Source organism: Phoca vitulina, unplaced genomic scaffold (genome assembly GCF_004348235.1).
Source record: "Phoca vitulina isolate PV1807 unplaced genomic scaffold, GSC_HSeal_1.0 scaffold50, whole genome shotgun sequence".
NCBI classification, from domain to species: domain Eukaryota; kingdom Metazoa; phylum Chordata; class Mammalia; order Carnivora; family Phocidae; genus Phoca; species Phoca vitulina.
Window position 1 is genome coordinate 11,179,881 of NW_022589753.1, and position 22,951 is coordinate 11,202,831.

Below are 22,951 nucleotides of genomic sequence, written 5' to 3' on the forward strand. Positions count from 1 at the left end.
AACATTTACTGAGGGAAGGTGTCTGGCCACCTAATTTGCTTGAAACACTCACCCAACCCCACCTCCCTTCTCACACCACCACCCAAGGGCTCCCCCGGGAGGGAGGGCAGGTAGGGGATCCACATGAAAAAGGCCCCCAGTTCAGGGGTCTGCAGCTCAGGGCCAGACCTGGCCCCAGATGGATTCCCGCTTCCCAGGCAAGGGCAAACTCCGCCCACCACCCTGGGGGTGAATGCTGATTGGCTCAAGTCAAATATGGCCCTCTCTCTCCCCTTGCAGTGATTGGCTGAGGCGAGATCTGGAATGCGTTTGTGGCCAGTGAGATGGGGAAGTCTGCCAAAGGACTTCTGGGAATAGTTGCTTCATTCTTAAGAGGACACGTGAGGGCGTTTTCCTGCCCGGGCCGTGGCTGTGTGACAAAGAGATGGCAGGAGCTTTGGCACCATCGTGGAGCTATGAGGAGCTGGGCTGGGAGGAGATGGGAAGCACCTGGGGCCTCGATGATGCCCAGCCCCCTAACCTCCAGCTCACCCAGCCATTCTTCATTCAGTCATTCAGCAAGTATTTATTGAGCACCTACTGTGTGGCAAGCCCTGTAACAGGCACTGGGGATGCAGCAGAGAACAGAGTCAACATGATCTCTGCCTTGCATTCTGGGGTAGGGGACAAACCTCAATCGAATAAACATCTGAGAAAGTGTAGAAATATGGCCATAATGAGGGCCGCCAAGAGTGATCCATGAAGATGAGACCAGAAAGGGGGATCAAGGAAAGCTTCCCTGAGGAGGTGTCTTAGGTCGGGTTGCCCAGAAGCAGAGCCCGAAACAGACTGGAATGCATGTGATTCACTAAGGAATGCTTTGGGGAGAAAAGGAGAGAGTGAAACAGGACATGTGGTAAGAGCGAAGCTAGGATGTGGTCTCAACTGAAGTCTAGCTTTAGCCTAATCTCATGGGGAGCTCTGGAGCATGAAGAGTGCTACAGAGAGGATCCCACCTTGAACTAAGGGGGCTGAGCTTTGTTTCTCTAGTGTAATCAGTCATTGGTTGTGTCCGTCCACCTCTTTGTCTGGGGGTGAGAGGACCAGATAGGTGGGGCAGCTCCTGTTCAGTGAGAGCTCCAGAAAGCAGCTCTAGCTAGGCACCCATAGCGGCCAACACTGCATGGCAGCTGAGAGATGAGTGCAGGGTCCAGTGTAAGGGTATCTGGGTGGGTCATCATAGTGCCCACTTCAGGAGGTCCCTGATCTGAGATCTGGGCACTGCCTAGGTGAGGAGCAGTGAGGAAAGCATTTCAGTAGGGGACGCAGCATGTGCAAAGGCCCTGAGGCAGGCAGGAGCCAGATTTACTAAAAGGAAACCAAGGTAACTCTCTAGCAGAGTGAATGAGAGTGAGAGTAACAGGAGATTAGGAGACACGGGTCGGCCATTATGCAGCAACAGCAGGTGGTGATGAGGAGTCCAATCCTTATTCTGAGGGCAGCAGGAGTCATGGGAGACTGTTGAGCAAGGGAGGATGGTGATCCAGCTTACGTTTTTTAAGGCTCCATCTGGCAGCACGCGAAGAATAGACCTAGGGCTGAGACTGGGAGCAGACATCATTTGGAGGCTATTGTAATCACTCAGGTGAATCACCCAAGCTTGAATGGTGGTGGGGGTAGAAAGCACAGAGAGGTGGGGACAGGGTGAGGCAAGACTCTAGGAGGTGACAGTAATGGTAGTTATTGATCACTTCCTACGAGTAAGGCGCTATTCCAAGCACTTCACAGAGAGGATCTCACTTAAGCACATCGCTTTTAAGTAGAAACTCTTATTGCCCCTGCTTCACAATGAGGAAACTGAAACGTGGTAGGATCAATGCCCTAAAAATGGCTCACACCCTCATGTACCAGTACTTTCTGTCCCACCTCGATGGGCCCAGGACACTTGTAAATCTCAGGCATCCAGGGGACCTTGGGGCAGGACTGCCCCCCACCACAACCCCCAGTTGGGAACACATGGGAATCTAGCCATATGTCACCAATCACTTTCTCATTTCAGCCTCCTTGAGAAGTCGGTGTAATTATTACATCCATATGTAATAATTGTCTGAGCCACAGACCCCATTTCTACGGAGTTCCTCACTCTTTCCTATGGGGCAAGACACCGCAACCCAGAGAGAGGCAGGGACTTCCCTGAGGCCACTCAGCATGTCCCTGGTGCAGGTGCCTGCAGCGGAGGTGAGGCCACGAGGCCCTGTGCTGTTATCTGTGGCCAGAGGCAAGAGGCCCAGTGGGATACCTGGGGCCCCTGATACGGTGGCCTGTGGTCCCAGCCCCCATGAGACAGGCAGGCCATGCCCAGCCTAGAGATAATCAAGACCAGATTCTGGCCAGTGATTCATTACAACACCATGGCCAGGGCCGCCCTGTGGAGTCTCAAGACTCAGAGGCAGGATTTTCTGGGGTTGGGGCTGGGGCTGGAAGAGGGACGGGGATGGAGAAGGGAGACCCAGGGGTCAGCAGGGTCCCTTTCCAGGAGGAATCCACACAGCAAAAAAAGAAAAAAAAAATGTGTCCAGGCTGCTTCTTGGTGGTCAGTGGCTTGCTTGTGGAATACCCGCTGTGTGTCAGGTCCTGGGGGACACAGTGGTGACCAAGCAGACCTGGCACCTGTCCTCAGGGAGCCTCACTTGCACGGAGGAAGCAGGTATCAAGTAAGGAATACCATTAAGAGAATGGGTAGTGCTGAGCGTTGGAAGGAGAGATGTGGGGCACTGCTCGGGAATGTACCAGGGAGGCCCCCCCAGTGAGGTGAGTTTGAGCTAATGCCTGAAGGATGTGTAGGGAGAGCTCTGAGAAGAGGTGAAGGAAGAGGAGGCTAGAAGGGGATACAGCATATGCAAAGGTCCTGAGGTGGGCCAAGTATGGAATGTTGAGGGTAAGAGAGCGGAAAGGGAGGGCCACAGTGATGAGGCAGGAGCATGAACAGATGGGCAGGTGGGTGGTGAGGAGATGAGGCCAAGGTGAGGAGCTCAGATTATAGCTTATGCCATGAGAGCCATAAAAGGCTTTAGGCAGGAGCTGTGGCAGACGTGATCAGACTGGAGTCCAGTGGATCTGCTGTACAAGATAGCATGGAGGGACCTGAGCAACTACAGGTCCTAAAACCTGAGGATCCAGGCCTCCTGGGTCTCCTCGCTTCCAATATACAGGGCTCTAGGAGCCAGCAGGCAGAGGCCCGGCTGGGCCAATCCCAAGCTCCCTGTGGCCCCTGGCTGTCTGCCCCCACCTGGACCTCCTAGGGAACATTCCAGACAGCGATTATCTCAGTTCTGAGCACTAATTAGCCCGGTTTCACCTCAGGCCTTCCCAGGGCTGCTCTGAGAGGGCCCCCTGGGGAGGCAGCCTCCAGGTACAAGGTCCCAAGAGAGGACTGGAGGGCCAAAAAGTAAGGGGCCCTGAGCTGCTTCCTAGGACTAGTCAGGCCTGAGCTACAACCCAGAGGTGTGGAAAATGCCCTGCTGGGGATGTGACTTCAGCAGCCTGGGCCCCTGGCCCACACCCTCCCTCCCTGGCACTCCGCACCTTGGCCAGCCCCAGGCACCTGGCCAGTGCGCCCAGCCCCCACTCCCACCCAGATCCAGACCCGGAGAGCTCCACTGTCTCCCTCCTCCTCACTGATTCCTTTGCCTCTCTCAGCCTGAATCTGGCTCCACGGGTGTGTGCGTGTGCACGTATGTGTATGCGTCTTTCTCTTTCACTCTCTCCTGCCCTCTTTCTCTCTCTTCCTGTCTCCCTGTCTTTCCTTCTTTTCTCTCTTCCTCTCTTTCCTGTCTCTGTCTTTTTCACTTCCTAGCTGTCTCTGTCTCCCTCCCTCTCTCTCTCTGTGTCTCCCTGTTTCTCTGTCTCCTTGTCCCCCAACCCTGGCCCAATGCCAGTCATTCTCCCCTTTCCCCTGGTCTCCAGCTTGAAGCTTGGTGGAGGGGGGTGGGGGGCTGCTCTTCTGGTCCCAGCCCCTCGGGGGCACCAGGTGGGGGTGAGTGTCCCTGGGCAGCCTCCAGGCAGAGGAGTGAAGATGGTGCCTGCACACACAGCTCCAACCCTGCCGGTTTTTCCAGCTCAGCCCCACCCTGGACTGGGCCGCCCCCTCCCCGGGGACCCACCCTCCCTGGGCCCAGTGGGGTTGCTAGAAGGTGAGGCCCAACCAGGAGTGTCCCAGGAAATGGAAGCCGAAGCAGGATCAAGTTGCCTGGGCCCTCCGTGCTGGCTAGGCCCAGGCTAGAAGTTTTACAGCCCATTTACACAAGGGGAAACTGAGGCTCGGAGAGGGGCTTCGGGTCACACAGCTAGTTAGGGTCCGAATTCCAACCCCGGCCTCAGGAAGGGATTCGGACATAACCAAGGGTATTCTTCCTGCTCCTGGTCCCCCAAGTCCTTTCCCAGAGGCCACCCCTGGCCTATTTCTTGTGTGTCCTTCCAGAACTGTCCATGCATATCCATAGTTCTCTTCTTTTATGAATGTTTTAACACAAGGGCTAAAACAACAAGCACGATTCTGCACCTGCTTTTTCACTGAACCATATCTTGGAGATCTTGCCTTATCAGGACCTTCTTCCTCATTTCTAATGCCCGCTGGGTCCTCCAGGGAGTGGACCAGCAGCAACGTACTTAACCAGCTCCACCAATGGACATCCCGGTTGTTTCCAGTCTGGTTTTTGGTTTTTTTTTCCGAAAGAGAATGTCACAGCAGCCCCCATCCCCCACAGCACACACACAGGCACGCACATGTGTACACCGGGCTGCTGCTGACCTGCAGGATCTAGTCATCCTGGAAGGTGGCAGTGAGGCTTACCTAGAAATGAGCTCAAAATCCTGGAGAGGGGCTTGTTAAAACTGCAGATTTCTGGGTCTGCTCCAAAGCACCTTAAGTGGAAGCTTAGGTGCAGGGACCCTGGAATCTGCACTTTTAGCAACCACCCCTGGAGCAGAGGGACTCACATAGCCAGGGACTGTGGACTGTCCAGCTGGGTTTTCATGCTCTGTTCCTGGCTCATTGCCCTGCCCCCCTCTCAGCTGCTCCCTTGTGTTCTGTTCATGTGGTGTGGCTCCAGAAAAACTTCGGGGGACGGGTAGGAAAGGGTTCTATGCAGTGAAATAAAAGCCACAACAGGGGCGCCTGGGTGGCTCAGTCGTTAAGCGTCTGTCTGCCTTCGGCTCAGGTCCTGATCCCGGGATCCTGGGATCAAGCCCCACATCGGGCTCCCTGCTCAGCGGGAGGCCTGCTTCTCCCTCTCCCACTCCCCCTGCTTGTGTTCCCTCTCTCGCTGTGTCTCTCTCTGTCAAATAAATAAATAAAATCTTTAAAAAAATAAAAAATAAATAAAATAAAATAAAAGCCACAACAAAGCAGAAAAACCAAAAGACAGGGAAACAGATGCAAAGAGGGGCAACAGGACACACCCACAACTCCGCAGGCCTTGATGTTAATAGGCAGCAAGGCTGAACTTGAACCCAGGTCTCTTGACTCTTAGGCCAGGAGTTTTCTGTTGCATTCCACCCACTTTAGTCCAGTCTCCTGTCACCTAGCCATTGCTTACCCATGCACCCACCCACTCGTCCCTCCTCCACCTGTTCCCTGCTCACGCCATCACCCAGCCCACGCCTACTAGTCCAAGTCCATCCACCCATTTGTCCATCCATCTCTCTCTGTTTCACCAACCACCCATCCTCCATCCTCCATCCTACTATGTGCCAGGTGCTGTTCCAAGTGCTAGGAACACAGCAGCAACACGACAGACCTCTTCCTGTCCCAGGAGCTCGGCGCCCCTGGGAGAGACTGACCATAGACAGATAATCACACACATATAGACTCCAAACGGGGGTCCTGGCTGCGCAAAGGAATGGAGGAGAGAGGTGGGAGATCAGGGAAGGCCTCCCTGAGGAACCCTCTCCTCTGAGAATTAAGTAATGGGTAGGCATGAACCCGGTAAGAAGGGAAAGGAAAGAGTCGAAGGTGCACTGGCAAGTTGGAGGGATGGGGGAGACCGAGAAAAGGTACAGGTGGGAAGCAAGAAGTGGCTGGGGTGTAGGTGTGAGCAGGGGCACACTGGACATGGTGAGGATGTCCGACTCGAGCCCCAGCTGTGGGGGGATAGGGAGGCAGTGAGAGGATCAGAGGGGCCAGGATAGAAGCCCCGGAGCAGAAACCACCAAGGCAGGAATTGGATTTCCGGGAAGTCCACACTGGAGACGGGCTGGGAAGCAAGGAAGCTCCACTCAGGGCCAGGTCCTGCTTCCTGCCTCTCTCCCCAGGACGACCAGCCCCAGCCTGTCCTCCCAGTCTGAACACTGTCTCCCTGGCTCCCTGCCAGCCCTGGCCCGGCCTCCTCCTCCCACTCACCTGCTGATCCTGTCCCACTGCGGCGGCGGGGGGGGGGGGGGGGGGGGGCCTCCTTCCCCGCCCCCAGCTCATCCAGGGGCACCAAGCCCTCCACGGTGGGAGGCGGGGTGGTAGACAGGACCCCTCAGACATCACCCATTAAAGCTTAGCGGGTCACTCCATCCACAGCCTCGGCGTACTCTCTCCTGTAACACGATGTTTATTGAGTATCTACTGTGCACCAGACCCCGGGCTCAGCACTTTCCACCAGTTCTGTCCCTGTGCTCCCTCCTCTCCCTGGCCGTCACCACCTGCTAACCCTCAGAGGCAGTCAAATCATATCCCTCCTGTGCTCAGAACGCCCTGCCCACTACCCACATCCACACACCACCCTCCAGCCCCCTCCGGCCTCCCTGCTGCTCCCTGAACAGAGAAGCGTGGTCCCACCTCAGGGTCTCACACTTGCCAGTCCCTCTTTCCCCAGATACCCCCATGGCCCTCTCCCTTTCCTCTTTCACGTCTTTGCTTCAGTGTCACCTTCTCTCAGCAGGCGCTCCCCCAGTGCCATCCCACCGGCCCCTCCCGAGGGCCCTGGGACATCCACAGTGTCACTATTCTCTTCTGGAAAACGCAGGGCTTAGTCCCTGCTGATACCAAACAGTCTGTGCTTTTACAAGTTTCACAAGAAACTCCCATCGACCCAAACCCACCTTGACAGACCCCTCGATTATGCAGACCTGGGCGCTGTTGTCGTCATTTGCCATTTTTTCCTCTTGTTTCCATCAGTTCTTTTACCAACCATTTCCTTCCTGGGCACCAAGCGTGTGGCCATCCTGGGGTATCATGGACGCCCGCTTGCAGACGTGACTGATGTGCAGAGACTCAGAAACGAGGAGCCAGAGATGGACTGGAAAACAGGCAGCAGTGAAAGGCCACAAGAAGACGTGCTCCATGAGGGGGCACGGGGTGGGCTGGGTGGCTGAAAATACAGCAGCTCCTCTGGACCCAGGTTATGCTTCCGTGGAAAGTTTACACTTTAAAAAGTATAACAGAGGGGCACCTGATCTCAGGGTTGTGAGTTCGAGCCCCATGTCAGGCCTAGAGATTACTTAAAAATTAAAATGTAATCTTTTAAAAATAATAATCATAAAATAATAAAAAAATAAAAAGTATAATAGAAAAAAAAGGAAGGACAGCATTAAGGCATAGATGACTACTGCAAGTTTGCACCCTCAAATCGTAAAACCATGAAAAAGGGGCTGGCCCCAGGGTGGGTCGTCCAAGACACTCCAGCCTGATTGGAAATGTTTTCATGTTTTAAGAAAATGGATGTGTGGGGGCGCCTGGGTGGCTCAGTCGTTAAGCGTCTGCCTTCGGCTCAGGTCATGGTCCCAGGGTCCTGGGATCGAGCCCCACATCGGGCTCCCCGCTCAGCGGGAAGCCTGCTTCTCTCTCTCCCACTCCCCCTGATTGTGTTCCCTCTCTCGCTGTGTCTCTATCAAATAAATAAATAAAATCTTTAAAAAAAAAAAAAAAATGGGTGTGTGTATTACTAGCATTGTTTTTTTTTTAATATTTTATTTATTTATTTATTTGAGATAGAGAGAGAGCACGAGTGGGGGGGGGGCAGGCACACGCAGAGGGAGAGGGAGAAGCAGGCTCTCCACTGAGCAGGGAGATCCCAGGACCCTGGGATCATGACCTGAGCTGAAGGCAGATGCTTAACCGACTGAGCCACCCAGGGGCCCCACTAGCATTGTTTTAAATCAAAATTTAATCGTGCAAAAGGCAAAAAGACAGGCCAGCCTGGGGATCAAAGGGCAGCTTGTACCTACTAAGCACCTACTGTGTGCTCCAGGGACACACGCTAAGGCCTGCCAAGTCCCTATTTCCCCAAGTTTCAGCTTTGCTCAGCTACCAATGATAGCGGGGTACCAGGAGATCTGGGTTCTTCTCATCTCCCTATGGCCTGGCACAAAGCACTTCTTCCCACTTCCCAGATGGAAGAACTGAGGCCCGCAAGGTTAAAGAATGTTCCTGAACATCCAAACACAACCAAGGTGAAAGTACTGAGTGACCTCGCCAGATGCCACAGTCCTGCCCAGGACCAGCCACATGAAATGCCAAGACCCTCGTCCTGAAATCGTGAAGAATTTCTAGGCTCAGCAGCAGAGCATTAAACCACGTGCAGGCCCCTTCTGAGCATGAGCGCCGTGTGTGTGACCATCCAGGAAACCCGCCCCAGCCCTGCCTTAGCTCACCAAGAACTTTTTCAAAACCCAGAATGGAAATTAAGAGTGTTTTCTAAGTAACCTCCAGGAAGTCTGAAAGCTCCTTTCTCCAGAAGTTTCCATCCCATGCTAGCTGTCTTAACATGTAGGTGTTTGCGAGGCCTGAGGGCAACAGAGGCTCTCCCCTTCCCACACGTAGCAATAATAAGCAAGAGCAGGTGCCCTTTTTGAGTATTTAGGACGTGAAGGCATCATGTCAAGTTTTGAGCACATTGTCCACCAATGCTATTAGGCACATGCTCTTGTGGGCAGGCTCTAGAAGTGGAAACTGAGGCACACAATGGGGAGCCACTCACCCCAGGTCACATAGGCAGAAGGAGGAAGAGCCGAGATTCACACCCAAGGGTGTGGAGCCCCAGAGCCCACACACTGGCCCAGGAAGGAAGGCAAAGAACAACAGGAGGCGGGCAAGGTTGGCAAGGCGGCCCCGAACCGGGGAGCAAGGCTCTGGGGATGCGATCTGCTGCCCAGGCTGTCCTCTGTCCCACTGCCTGCTCGCCCCACTTGGAATCTTGAGCTCTGGGCTGGAAGGGCCTTCGTCAGGTGGTGGTTTCGCCATCCCCACCAGGCCCCGGGGAAGCCTCTGGGAGCCAAACAGGGCTGTCCAGCCCAGTGAGTCCAGGCCAGAGCACTGGGTAAGGAGCACTCCCCAGGGTCACCCAGCCCCAAGTTCACATCCTGCCTCTGCGACCCACCAGCTGTGTGACCTCAGGCAGGGTAATCCCCCTCTCTGAGCCCTTTTGTCCTTTGTGGTGTTTCCTTTAGAACCTCAGGTATGAACGGCCGAGTTATCCAATTCCTCAATTCCTTTTTTTTTTTTTTAAGATTTTACTTATTTATTTGAGAGAGTCGGGGGTGGGGGGCAGAGGGAGAGGGAGAAGCAGACTCCCCGTTGAGCAGGGAGCCAAACTCGGGGCTCCATCCCAGGACCCAGGGGATCATGACCTGAGATGAAAGCAAATGCTTAACACACTGAGCCACCCAGGCGCCCCTCCAGCTCCTCAATTCCTAACATGCTGTCCTCGTTGCCATGCAAGCCCCCTCCCTGGTTTTATTTATTCCTTTCAACCCCATTTCCCCTCCCTGTCCACCTCATTCCCCTGTGTTTGATGTGCATCTTCAATTTTTTTCTTCTTTTTTTACTCTGATTTTGAGTTTAACATATGTCAAGTACAGAAAAGGAATCTGTCTTGGTCAGTTTTTATCTCAATGAATATTTACTTACATGTGTATAAATCCGTATCACCACCACCCAGGACAAGATAGAACCTTTGCAGCAGCCCAAAGGCTTCCGCATGCCCCCTCCCGAGCAGTGGAACTCCTCCACCCACAGAAGGAACCACTGTTGTGACTTCTAGATTCATCTGAGCTGGCCTGGAACTTCCTATCAGAGCAATCACACCGTACGTGGTCTTTTGTCTCTGGCTTCTGTCCCTCGGCGTAATGCTCTCGATTCGCCCTTCGTGTGCGGGAATCCATAGCTCGCTCCACAGCCCCGCTGAGTAGTATTCCATTTATAGATGTCCTACAATTTGTTGATCTTCTCACGTGCTGAAAGACATTTGGGCTATTTCCAGCTTGGGGCTATTGTAAATAAAACTGCTGTGAATATGCTTGCAGGTCTTTTTTGTGGACATATATTTTCGTTTCTCTCGGGTTTATTGGAGGTCAGATGTTTTGATTCGCTTTTCGACTGTCGCACAACTTCTGAATTTACAGAGAAATTACAGGAGTTATAAGGATCCCCGGGATATCCTTTGCCCAGATTATTTACATTCTGTCCCACTTCATCATTTCTCCCTCTATTTATGTTTCTCTCTTGTCCTGAATGATGGAGAGTCAGTTGTAGACGTGATGTCCTTTGATCCCTGAACCCTCCGGCATGGATCTCCCAACCCCCCCTCCCCCACTACACACACACACACAGTACACAAACTCACGACACTTATCATCGATACGACACCACCATCAAACCCACATGCCACGTTCAACATTCCATGATTGTCCCCAGAAAGGTCTTTACAATTTCTTTCCGGTCCAGGACCACACCTCACTTCCTTTGGTTGTATTAGGCTCTTTTAACAGCTCCTCGGTCTTTCGTGGACTTTCTTGTCCTTGGCACTTTTGAGGATGACAGGCCAGCCTCTTTGTAGTTTGCCCTTCACTCTGGATTTACCTGATGCTTCCACATCGCTAGCTTCAGGTCATGCATCTTTGCATGGACCTCATAGAAGTGATACTGTATTCTAGTGTGCCGAGTCAGGTGGCACACAGTTGTGATTTGTCCCGCTGCTGGAAAATGGGGAAAATAAAAGCTCCCACCTCACCGAGCTGTTACAAGGATTCAGTGACACACAGCCTGGATTTGCACTTACTATCTCTCCTGCGTTTGGAGGGAGGGCCAGGCATGGGGTAAAGAACAAATAGGGGGCTGGCCCCATCCAGACCTGTCCCCCAGGCCTCAATCCCCACCCCGCCTCCTAGAACTTGCAACCAGGACGCAAAGAGAGACAGGAATGCATAGGAGCTAGAACTCTAGGCAGACCAGGCTGGAGGCCCCCTGATGCTAGCTCAGCGTGATCCCCTAAGTGATGGGGACCTGAGGCCCTGAGAGTGCAGAGGGCTTCCCCAATGTCACAGGGCAAGCCCCTCAGCTCTGCCCAGCTGTTGGATCCTCCACAGCAGGGATTTTCAACTGAGGGTGACTTTGCATCCCCAGGGGACACTTGACAATGTCTGGAGACGTATTTGGTTGTCACATCTAGGGGCTGGGGGGGTGATACTGACTTCGGGTGCGTAAAGGCAGGGAACCTGCAATGCACAACAGTGTCCCGAGACAAAGACTGATCCTGTCCTGGGGCGTCTGGCGGGTACAGTCAGTCAGGCATCCGACTCTTGGTTTCAGCTCAGGTCATAATCCTGGGGTCATGAGATTGAGCCCCGCTGAGTACAGAGTCTCCTTGAGACTCTCTCTCCTTCCTCCTCTGCCAACCCCCATATAAAGACATCCTAAAAAAAACAAAGAATGATCCTGTCCTAAATGCCAGTGGTGTCGAGATTGAGAAGCCCTGGTTCACACTAAACTAATGATAGCAGGCAGTGGTGAGCCCCTGGGCAACTTTCGTAGATTTTATTTATTTATTTATCAGAGAGAGAGCAAGAGAGAGAGAGAGAGAGAGAGCATGAGCAGGGGTGAGGAGGCAGAGACAGGTGGAGAAGCAGGCTCCCTGCTGAGCAAGGAGCCCGATGCGGGGCTCGATCCCAGGACCCTGGGATCATGACCTGCGCCAAAGGCAGATGCTTCACCGACGGAGCCACCCAGGCGCCCCAAGCAGCTTTCTCCCAGAGCCCAACTGGCAGCAAAGAAAAGGCTGCTTGGACCTTCAGCAGCACCTTAAGAAGGAGAGTCCTTCTTGTAAAAAGTACAAGTCTGTTTTTGTTCTGAGTCCACAAGGGTTCCCATCAGCACTGCTGGAGAAGGTCTGAGGCTGTCCCAACCTCTGGGGGGCTGAGCGACAGGGCTTACAGGGGTGTCAGGATCCCTGGCCTGAAAATGCAGGGAGTGGGGGATCTTAAACCATCCCCTGCAGCCAGATTGCTGGGTGAGGGTGGTTACACGCTGAGGTCTCATCATCTTTTCTGGGCTCTGGTTTTACAGAATCTGAGGTTCCACATGCTTCCAATTCCAGGTAGAGACAACAAAGCCTGGGATGTAGCAGATTCTCAATAAATGATTTGTTGAACAAAAAAATGAACTGTGAGGATAATTGATATTATTATGCATGTACTATGTGCCAGGCAGTATTCGAGCACTGTGCATGCATCATCATTTAATCTCACCACACCCTGGGAGACAGGTTCTGTTGTCACCGTCCCCGTGTTGCAGAAGAGGGAACACGAGCACAGAAAAGTGAAGTTACTTGCCTAAAGTCACAAGCTGTGAAGATGAACATGAATGAATGAATGAATGAATGAGTAATGAAGGACCAAATACCAGTTCCCATCTACATTAGCATTTTTCCTTCAAATATTACTGAATCAAAAGCCTGCTCACAACTCTTCTTGGGACCTAAGAACCCCAGCCCAAGCCCCCAGACCGCCTGGTCCTCTCCGGGCCAGCCCCTTCCCTCTCACTTTGCAGGACTGTGTCCCTAAACCTAAGCCTGAGGTAGAAATTTACACCACAAAAGCCTGGGGACCCTAATGTAAGGGGACCCTTTTGTTATCAAGGGCTTCCTTTACACCAAGTAGTTAAGTGTCTGACTCTTGGTTTTGGCTCAGGTCATGGAGCCCCATGTCAGGCTCTGCGCTCAGTGAGGAGTCTGCTTGAGTTTCTCTCTCCCTCTTCCTGTGCCCCATCCCCCCCTGCTTGCTCTCTCTCTCTCTCTCAAATAAATAAATCTTTGAAAAGTGAGGCAAAAAATTAAAAATACAATAACAAAAAAGAATGAGACAGCTCAACAGTACCAGTATGAGCAACCTCCAAGATACATTGTTGAATGAAAAAAGCAAAGTAGAGACCAGTATGGACAGTGCTACAATGTGTGATGTGTGACTATCATGTGTGGGCCTGCACCTACATGCTAGCACGGACCACCTGCAACAAGAAAAGCCCTTGGGAAGGGAAGGGAATGGGAGGGCCAGGGGGGAGGAAGACTGACTTTTCACTGTAAACCCTTTCATACCTCTTAATTTCAGACAATGAGTAGGTATTATATATTCAAATTAAATAAAAAATTAAAATTAAAATGTGTAAATTCCATGGGGTAGTTGAACTGAGATCATACGCAAGAAACGTGGCACAGTTTGGGGGCCAGAGCAGAGTGAGGAGGGCATCCCACTGGGGTGGGAGGGAGTGGGCGGGGCAGGGAGTGAGGTGCAGAAACAGGAAATTGGTTACATAAGGGGATTGATGAGATAAGTACATACATTAAGAATAATGAAAGCTGGGGCATCTGGGTGGCTCAGTTGGTTAAGCGTCTGCCTTCGGCTCAGGTCATGATCTCAGGGTCCTGGGATCGAGTCCAGCAGCGGGCTCCCTGCTCAGCGGGGAGTCTGCTTCTCCCTCTGCCCCTTCCCCCACCCCGCATATGCTCGTGCTCACTCTCTCTCTCTCTCTCTCTCACTCGCTTTCCCTCTAAAATAAATAAATAAAAATTAAGAATAATGAAAGCTAATATTCTTCTCACTGCTGGGAAAGATAGTTCCAAACATGGAAAGAGAGAAGATTAGAATAAACTCCATGGTGCTGGATTAGAAGCAGATTTATCCGCGTCAACTCATAGTTTTCTACATAGTTGATACAAAGAAGATAGAAGACAGATAACCAGATACAGAAATGATACAGATAGAAGTTTATGTCCATGTACCTCCAGACACACAGTCTTAGAGAGGGTCTGGGAGCAGTGACACTCCGCCAGTGATGAGCACACTCTGTGCTGAGACCATTCCCCACTGGAAGGAGCCAGGGCTCCTTGGAGAAATGCTGATTCCAGGGCTGGGCAGGGAAGGCACCGGATGAGGCGGAGCACCTGCAGCACCTCGTGCCAGAAAGTAAGGAAGTACTCAGAGAATGAGGGGGACATGTCAGAAGGGCACAGAAGCCAGCTAGAAGCGGCTCCCAACCTACCCTCAAACACTTATTATTGCAGAGGGTGGGAGTAACTTTACAGATGTGAAGTCTGGCAGATCTCTCTTCAATCAAGTAATCAAAGTGAACACCATCATTGTCATCACAAGGGGAAAAACCATAACCACGTGAGGTGATGGATGTTTACTAAACTTACTGCGGTGATCATTTCACAATATATACATCTATCAAGTCATGATGTTGTACTCCTTAAATTTATATGATGTTATATGTCAATTATATTTCAATAAAACTGGGGGGGGGGGGTGAACATCACTGATGATGGGACAAAGAGAATAACACAGCATCAAGTCTGTGATTTACCTGCCAAGGATGCATAACCTGAGCCTAACCACGAGGAAACAACAGACCCAAATTGAGGGACATGCCACAAAATAGCTGGCCTGTCTTTATCAAAAATGTCAAGGTCACAAACGTCAAGGAAAGACTGAGGAGCTGTTCTAGATCAAAGGAGACTAAAGAGACAGGGCAACTAAATGTAACGTGTGATTCTAAACTGGGCCCTTTTACCGAACATGGTTAGGGCAGCTGGTGAAAGCTGAATGGGTCCAAGGAGATGGCAGTAATGTGCCATGTTAATTTCCTGATTTTGATGGTTATATTGTGGTTATATAGAAAATGGCCCTGTTTGTAGGAAATATATATCAAAGTATTAGGGAGTGATAAGGCAACAGGTCAGCAATTTATTTTTTTAATTATATTATTTTATTTATTTTAGAGAGGGAGAGATGGGGAGAGGGGCAGAGGCAGAGGGAGACAGAGAATCCCAAGCAGACTCCCCACTGAGCACAGAGCCCAAAGCGGGGCATGATCTCATAACACTGAGATCATGACCTGAGTCAAAATCGAGAGTTGGATGCTTAACCTACTGAGCCACCCAGGCACCACTATTCTTAAATAATTCGGGGGGGGGGGGGGGGGTATTCTTTGCACTGTTTTTGTAACATTTCTATACATGTGACATCTTTTTCAAAACAAAAATGCTAGAGACTGAATGTTTGTGTCCTCCAAATTCATATGTTGAAATAACCTAATGTGAGGGTTAGTTCATGAATAGATTTGTGCCCTTATAAAAGGGACCCCAGAGAGCTCCCTCACCCCTTCACCATGTGAGGGCACAGCATCTATGAATCAGAAAGCAGGTCCTCACCAGACACCAAATCTGCTACCAATTGATCTTGGACTTAGCATTCAGAACTGTGAGAGATAAAATTGTTGGTTATAAGCCACCCAGCTTATGCACTGTGTTACAGTGGCCCAAACTGACTAAGAAAAAAATTTTAAATAAAAAAAAAGTAAGAAACAGAATAAAATCTAGGGTTAAATACCACAATGGGCGCCTGGGTGGCTCAGATGGTTAAGCGTCTGCCTTCGGCTCAGGTCATGATCTCGGGGTCCTGGGATCGAGTCCCGCATCGGGCTCCCTGCTCCTTGGAAGCCTGCTTCTCCCTCTGCCTCTCTCTCTCTCTCTGTCTCTCATGAATAAATAAATAAAATCTTTAAAAAAAAAAAAATACCACTAACAGGAATTAAAATACATCCTCACAGCATTTCCTATGACTCAGCAAGCATTCCTAGGTATATGCTCAACTGAAATGTGCACCTATGTTCACCAAAAGACATGTCTTCTAGAATGTTCATCACAGCCCAATTCTAAAGAGTCAAAAGCTAGAAACAACCTAAGTGTCTCTCAGTAATAAAATGGATAAACATATTGTGGTACATCCATGCAGTAGGATTCTAGTCAGCGACAAAAAGGAACAAATCTTGATACATGCAATTTGGATGAATGTTACAGTTACAATACTGAGTAAAAGAAATCAGACGCGACAAAAAGGAACAAATCTTGATACATGCAATTTGGATGAATGTTACAGTTACAATACTGAGTAAAAGAAATCAGACAGAAATGAATGCATATCCTGTGATTCCATCTATATAAAGTGTAGAAACAGGCAACACTAGGGACGCCTGGGTGGCTCAGTCAGTTAAGTGTCCGACTTTTGATTTCGGCTCAGGTCATGATCTCATGGTTGTGGGATCAAGCCCCGTGTCTAGCTCTGTGCTGGGTGTGGAGCCTGCTTAGGATTCTCTCTCTGCCCCTCTCTCTCTCCATCTATAAAAAAGAAACAGGCAAAACTAATGTTTGCTGTTAGAAATCAAGATAATGATTCCTCCTTTCTCCACTTAGGTGGTGATGGGAGTGTCTGTAACTAGAAGGGGCACAAGGGGTTTCTGGGGACCACCATTCTGGTGGAATGGTCTATTTCTTGATCTGGGTGCTGGTTCCACCCATGGGTCTATGCAGGGAAAACCCACCAAGCCATCTGCCTATATTGTGTGCACTTTCCTGTGTGTGCATATTTCAGTGAAGAGACATAAAACAATAAGATGCACGTATATAAGGACAGATATCAACCAGGGTGGGGTGGGGGCTACAAGAAGTGGATGTGGGGAGCTGAGATGCAGAGGGGAAATAAAACAAAAATGCAATGCAGGCTTTGCAAGGACTGGTAGCAATCGCATCTTCAGAACTGAAAGGCGGGATTAAGCTAATGCTCTGCACCTGAGTTTCAAGACTAAAGGAAGGAAAGGGTCCCCATTATCTGTATGTCCCTCGCCAGCCCCCAGGAGCATCAGCAAGGCGTGCTCGATGACCAGCCCCATTTAGCATGAGGACTGAGGCCTGGCTTGAGTCAGACAGTCCAGGCAGTCCCAACTCCTGCCCCAGGGTTCTCTCTTCCAGGGCCTACTGATCCCCACCCACCAGTTTCCCTGAGGAGCTTTCCTCCTCCCTGACCTCCTCCGTCCTCACCAGGGCTCCAGGGCTAGGGCCTGTGAGGCAGGGATCTGGTGACAGCTATAAAAATAAAAGCTCCCCCCAGCCTGGCTCCCTGGCCTACAGACTCACTCCATAGAGACAGCCTAGCAAAGATGCCTCCCAGGCCTGGCAGGCTGAGGGCTCATGGGAGCAGGTGGTGGTGGCAGCATGAGGCGGAGGGGTTATTCAGGGTGGTGTGGGGTGTCGGCTCCCAGCACAGCTGCCACATGCTCTGTGAGCTCTGCAGCGGGGACTGACCCTCTCCATTTCCAAACCGAGGACTTCCTCGGTGGTTTGCATACGGAGGGTGCGGGGCCATGATTTGTCCTTGCTGGGGTCAGCAGAGGAGATTCTGTCCATGCCATATAGGTTGATTCCACTTGGGCAAACGTATCAGTTAGAAGTAGCTTCAGCTGCCAGTAGCAAGGAGCCAAAAGGACAGAGACCTCTGTAAGATTTTTTTATTTCTACTTATCATATCATATAAATAAATCCAGAGCAAGGCAGGCAAAGACTGGTGTCGCTGTTGCACTACCATCAAGAACCCAAGTGCCTTTTATCTTCCGGTTTCACCACCCTCAGCAGGTGGCTTCCATGCTTCAGTGTTTGCCACATGGTTCAAGATGGCCCCTGAAGCTCCAGCCATCCTATCTGAGTTCCAGGCAGAAAGTAGGAAGAAGTTGGGGGCCGCGGGTGGAGAGGGTGCAGAGGTAGGAGGCAAAAGGAAACGTACCTCATAGCTGAATCAGCACCCCCTAAAGAGCTTTCCTGGAAACCTCACCTACAACTTCTCTTTATATTCATTAGTCATCCCTAGCTGCAAGAGAATCTGGGAAATGCAGTCTCTTATCACTTGCCCCCCACAATAGAGGGTCCCATTGCTAAGGAAGAAGGAAGGAAGCGACTATCAAATAGAAAATGTTAGCTACAATGAAGAAAAAAATACACATGAAGTGAAAATTCTGCACAGAAAGAACTGCATACACAACTCTACCACTGCCCTGCCTGAATTTACCTGTCAAATCTGCACAAAACACCATGAGGAACTTTATTATCTTCTTAGCACAGAGCTGGGAACTGAGGGACACCAAGATGCAGTCACTTGCCCCAAATGACACGGCCAGGAAATGGGGGGTTCAGAACTAGAATGCAGGCAGCCAAATTGCAGCACTGGAGCTCTTACCCAAAACGGTAATGAGATTGTTAATAATAATGATGGCAGCTAACACTCGCTGGTGCTGGCCCTGCTCTAGATATGTTGCATGGATTCACGCATGTAATCCTCCCAACAACCTTATGAGACAGGTACTATCATTCCATTTTATGAACACAGAAACTGAGGCACAGAGAGGTAAAGTGACTTGTCCAAGGCCACATGGCAAGCGTTAATGGGGTTTATTTCCGGGTAGCGGAACTGTGGGTGTTTCCCGTCTCCTTCTTTCATTGATGCTCTACGTTCTCCAACCCTCCCACCAGGATCGTGCATTGCTTGGGAAATCAGATAAAAAGAAAACACCTCTCCTGGGGTCCAGCCTCCTGCCTACTCCCCAACACACCCACCCCCGAGGCCTCAGGGAGGCTGGGCCCTACTTCCCTCGCCAGCCTGGCCTTCCTCCCCCCTGGTGCCCTCTCCTCTGCAGTCACAGCTTCCCAAGGAACTCTCCTCCCCTTGGCTCCCCGCCTTTGCTCCTCTGGTACCCCCTCCTGGCATGCCCTTCCCCTCATTCCTGCCTGGTGAACAGCTCACTGTGGCTCCAGGCCCTGGGTCAGAGGCTGCTCACCCACGAGATCTCCTGGGCCCAGGCAGGCAGCCTCCCTGTGCCCTTCACCCACTGCACTTTGCCTCCTCCTGAGGCCGAGGGGTCTGTTCTGTCCCATCAACAAACTTGTCAAGGGCTTTCCAGGTGCCAGGCCCTGCCAGGGACACCCACTCATTCCTCCTCAAAACAACCTCCGTCAGCCTCACACTGGCCTCCACAGCTCTGCATGAAGGACCTTGCCATCCCTCTGTTCTCCTCTCTCCATGTCATCCCTGGCAGCCTCGACCTTAGCCACGCCAGCTCCTCGCTCTTTCCCTAACACACTGAGCTCTGTCCTGTCTCAGGGCCTTTACATTTGCTGCTCCTTCTGCCTGGAATGCTCTCTAAGCAACCCCCTTCATTTTCCTCTTTCTCCCATGCCAGAATTTCAACTCCAGGAGCCCAGAGCCCATCCCGGGCCCACAGTAGGTGCTTGCTTGATCCTGACTAAATACGTGAATATACACCCAGGCCCAAAGAAGTCAAGCATCTTGCCCAAAGTCATCCACCAAGTAAGGGACAAAGCACAGAGCTTTTTTTTTTTTTTTTTGGCCCGAGCATCTTACCCCTCAAAGGCTGTAAAATCGAGGTTTGCCCATCTGTCCCCCCAGAGTGCAGTGATAAGCAGACAAGATAGCTAAGCCTGGGGCTCACACAGGCATTGATTCTAATATCTATTCTGTTTTCTGGGCAAGTAATGTCCCCTCTCAGAGCCTCAGGTCCCCACTATGTACAACAGGACTCCTAACTAACTCTTGGTCTCAGAGGACACCCAGGAGGGGCTCGAACTCTGACAGGTGGGGGCCCCAGAAGCTCTAGTCTCCCCAGCAGTCCCCAGCCTCCCTCACTCCCCTGCACATGGCCACAGCCAATACAAGGCTGAAAACCCCCAAGGAGGGGAAGCCAAATGGACAGCTGGAGCTGCTGGGACTCCCTCAGGGGTCACCCAACAGGTCAGCCAGGCCAGGAAAGGAGCAGGGAGAGGAGGGCAGGAAAACAGAGCAAATGAGAAATTTGGGACCTGGGCAGAGACAGGAGGAGAAGGCTTCTCAGGTTCAAAGGTAAGACATGAATTCAACTCTCACACAAGTCACTCATCAGCTGTTGGGCCAGTGACTTCTTCTCTCTGTGCCTCAGTTTCCCCAACTGAGGAAGTGGAATGATAAACAGCACTCAAGTCATTGGGTTACTGTAAGAATAAAAGCCACATAAAACACGGTAACACCCAGCACAGCGTGCGCATGCCCAATAAACCAAGGCCTGTCTCCCTCACACCTCACCTGGCTCAGGTGTCTGCTTGAATGCCACCTCCTAGGAGGCCTTCCTGGACCTCCCAGCCCCTCCCTGCCCCACTTCCCTTCCTTCGGAGCCCTTGTCCCCACCTGTCATTAACCTCATTCTAGTTACTGGACACTTAGTGTCTGCCTCTCTCCATAAATTGTCCCCTCTGTCTTGGTCACCACGTCCCCAGCACAGAGCATCGGGCCTGGCACCCGGCAGGTGCTCAGCAAATGCTTGCCAAATAAATGGGAAAAGTAACTGGACAAATAAATGTCTCAGAAACAAGGACAAAACAATCCCAGGCACTCTGGGGGAGGAGGACACCTTTAAGTGTTTCCACGGGGGAGTCTCCCTTCTCTTTCCTACCCCAACTCCCACCATTCCCAGTTGTGCTACCTTGGACAGGTCCCTTCCCCTCTCTGAGCCTGTCTGCTTGGCAGGAAAATGCCCATAACCAAAGCCACAGCCTCCAAGAGGGGGCTGGGCTGATTCAACTGGCAAGCACCCAGCAGTGTTTCCAGCTTTCACTCTGGACGCCCACTTTTCTCCTTGGTAGAAATCACCAGGCCGTGGGACAACTGCCTAAGATTAGGAGGTATGAATGTGTTTTGTCAACTCTCGCAAACACTGGTTGGGGTTCCCAGCTAGCCTCAGTGGTCAACCCCACTAAATGGGTCTGTGGTTAATGTGACCAGCCTTCTTAGGCAGACAGAAGGATCCAGCAAGTCCATCTGAGCCAAGGCCTTGGAGTGGCGCTTTGCCCATCGTAAGCACTGAACTCACACACACTGTTGTTACTATTCCTCAAGGCTCTTCTCTGGCCTCCTGCCCCCCCCCCCCCACCCCAGTGCTCCTTCCCCCAGCCTACTCTTCTTTCCTGACTTGTGAATGGCTTCCTCCCTCCTCCCTGCAAGCCTTTAGCCCTCCTAGCCTTGTGATCCATGGGGTGGCTGTTCCCCCACCTATGCCATCTCCCAGAGTCCTTTGGGCACAGCTCTGTCCACAGTGCTCCCACACCAGGCCACCACCAGCAGAGCCCTCAACCTGTTAACTTTTTCCCAACCTTCTTCAGATGGGCTCAGGGTCAAATCCCCTTTCTTTTGCTTCCAAATTGTGAAACTGTGTGCAAGTCACTTAACTCTGGCATTTGGGGTACCTGAACTTGGGGCCGGGCAAGGAGTCATCCAGGGAGGGCCCAGGATTGAGGGCAGGAGCTAGGATCACAAAACAGGCTCTCGACCCCAAGCTTTCCCCACAGACCTGGGGGTCAGACCTAACTTTGGAACCGGCTTCACCCCATTCCTTGAGCACTAACCTCACTTTTGGGGGCCGCAGTTTACTCGTATAAAATGGGTACAACACCTTCCCTGGAGTGCTTCCGTAGATTAAATCCGGATGTGAGTGTGTAAAGGGCTGTACTCAACGCTGGCTCACAAGACAGTGCTCAGGAAAAGGAGGCTTGGGGGTCACTGTGTGGCTAGGCTGCTTCCCTCTCACCTCCTCTGGGTGTAACGGCAGCCACCGGCCAACTCTGAGTGACAAAGAGGAGAGCGGGGATTGGGAAGATTCATTCCTAAATCGTGACCTCCCCACCCCCCCGGAAAGACAGCCCCAGTGCCACAAACAAAAGATGCTACGGTTCGGTGGGGGGGGGGGGGGGGGGGGGTAGTTTGCCTTGACGCTCAGCTCCATGATGGTGGGAGCTGCTTGTCTCTGTCACCGATACCCGGGGCTCCCACAGAGAAAGCACATCCAGGCCTCCAGAGGGGAAAGGGGGGGGGGAAGCCTTTCCTCTTCTAAAACCACCACACCAGCAGCTGCTCCCAAGACCCCAGGCTGACCCAGGCCCTTGGCAAACCAATCTATGAAGCTCCCATTTGACCCCACCCCTGAATTCCAAACCCTTAGGGATGTGACAAAAGACTGCTCCACGGCTCTAAAACCCGGCCTCATAATAGTACCCACCTGTGCAAAGGTTGTCGGGAGGCTTACATGAGATGGGTTAGGTCCAGGACTTACTAGACACCCGACCCCTGGCAGGTACCCGCCACACTCTCGCTGCACTGAAGACTGGTTGCCAAATGCCAGGAACCTCCCAGCAAAAAATAATAACAAGAGCAAACGCTTATATAATACCTCCTGTGTGCCAGGAACCGTGGGACGCCGAACGTGTGTCCACGCTAACCCCTCCGTGTCCATCCTCAGCTCTCAGGAATGCCGTCCAGGGCTGGAATGGCCGTGGGGGTGCAGTGCAGGGGCGCGGGAGGGTATCAGGAGGCAGGGAGGCAGAAGCCTCACCAGGGGTCCCTTCTGTCCCAGGGAATCAGAGACAGCGGTCCCAAGTTCAAACCAGGCCCGGCCATCATGAACAAGCAGGTGAGGCTGGACCTTGGTGTCCACACTTGGGCTAAGAAGACAAGTGGTAAACCTCCCACCCCCCCCAAGAAAAGGGAATGGAAATGCAGGAACCCTTCCCCCACCTCCCTCCACCTGGCCCAGCTTCTTCCCTCTGGCAGGCCAGGGACACACAAACACAAGCTCGCCCACACACCCAGGCTCCTCTTAAAATAAATATATACACACACAAAGCATTTTTTAAACAGCCCGCCCAACTACACTTACCAAAAAGAATCTGCCCCAACTTGGGCTCAGCAGGACCAAGACCCGTACCCCCTCCTCCTACATAACTTGGCCTGCTGGCCTGATCCCCAAACACTGTACAAAGGTCCCAGACCTGCAGGCCCCTCTAAA

General features: G+C 51.8%; 1 protein-coding gene across 3 annotated transcripts in view; it reads right to left on the reverse strand.

Moving 5' to 3' along the window:
* LOC116621635 overlaps positions 1–22,951 on the reverse strand; it is a 217,564-nt gene that overhangs the window by 168,732 nt on the left and 25,881 nt on the right. The gene's annotated exons all lie outside the window — the stretch shown is intronic.